Source organism: Pseudomyrmex gracilis, unplaced genomic scaffold (genome assembly GCF_002006095.1).
Source record: "Pseudomyrmex gracilis isolate BER0280 unplaced genomic scaffold, ASM200609v1 scaffold_946, whole genome shotgun sequence".
Classification (NCBI taxonomy): domain Eukaryota; kingdom Metazoa; phylum Arthropoda; class Insecta; order Hymenoptera; family Formicidae; genus Pseudomyrmex; species Pseudomyrmex gracilis.
The window spans coordinates 35,327-36,745 of record NW_018021530.1 but is presented as its reverse complement, the minus strand read 5'-3'; the positions used below and the strand labels follow the sequence as shown (position 1 = coordinate 36,745).

The 1,419-nt window shown below is 33.7% G+C and overlaps 1 protein-coding gene across 1 annotated transcript in view; it reads right to left on the bottom strand.

The window, feature by feature from the left end:
- LOC109861713 overlaps window positions 1-1,419 on the bottom strand; it is a 9,477-nt gene that overhangs the window by 6,202 nt on the left and 1,856 nt on the right. The gene's annotated exons all lie outside the window — the stretch shown is intronic.

The window sequence follows — 1,419 nt, the reverse complement described above, 5'->3', positions numbered from 1 at the left end:
ATATATATATATTTATATGTAGGTACATCATAATATAGCCTTAGTTTTCAAACTTCAATTGTTCATAACTTTTTTAGTAACAACGAGCGACGGCTAAAATTTACGAATTGTTACTCAGGAAGATGTCTTTGACAACAAATGTCAAGCTCATTGTAATCAGAGAAGGGTGACCTTTTCTATATATTTACCCAGCTTGTATATAAAGTTGCGCAATATAAACGCTAAAATTAAACTAAATAATATGAACTAAACTGAACTAAACTGATAGTAAACTGAATAATTGAACTAAATAATATGATAAGAAAAAAAGAAAACAAAACAAAAAAAATGTGCAATTAAGTTCGTAGTTACCTTGTTTTATCAAGAGGCACGGCAGTGCCTCGCGCCAANTTCACGCGCAACGAAGTAGCGCTCGAAATGCGCGAGCACACCGTGCCTTTTATATACGCGAAATTCAGTAAATGAGAGAATGGGAAGTTTCTTACAAGGCTATTTTTCAGGAACGAACCAATTAATTTCGTTTTAGTCTCATTTGCTTCAGAATGAAACGTTACAAAAAAAAGTATTCTTGCGTTTTGTGTGTTTGTGGCTTCTGAACGAAGATAATGAATAAGATGAAAAATAGACGTGTAAATCACGATTAAGAACCGTTTTCATCGTCGTGGAACACTCAGGAATGTGTATGTTCACATTTGTGTTACCAGATGATGTTTAACAAGTTTTAAGAAGAAAGTTAGAGAAAGAGAGAAACATCAAGAAGCACGGTAGTGCCTCGCATCAAGTCCTCACGCGACGAATCACGCACAACGAAGATTTTCTTTCTATTATTTTACAACCTATGTTAATTCGGTGATTGGAAAGTTCCCGAAAACGCGGTTTTACAATAAAGCTTATGAATAACAAATATATGCATTTGACTTATTTTAATATTCTACATTTAACGATACATAGTTCTTTTTGCAAATCGCGGATATCTCAAGAATCAGAACAGATAGCTTGAAACTAATTTTGCAAGTACTTTCACAATCGGCTACTCTGCGATTTATGACAAAGAGTAAAAGTTAACAAATTGAATATTTCGAGAACGGTACAAGTTAGAGCAAAATGGTTTTTGGATCTCGTTTTGTATTAGTTAGATGCAAAATACCACGTAATAGAAGTTTAATAAATGTTATTATCTAAACATTTGATTATTAAAAACAAAACCTAGAATGTTTAAACCGGGCTGGTATTTTGCAGTTTGATGTGCTGAGAAATATAGCGCGAACCGTTTTTCTCTATCTCNTTTAGTTTGTTANTTATTAATTTTGCAACTAACTGTGATGCTATGTGGTTGCGATTTAAAGGTGCTAACTTGTCGACGTTGGCGTAAGGATTACGGTGGTAACTCATAAGTAATGGTAACTTGCTCGGAACAGT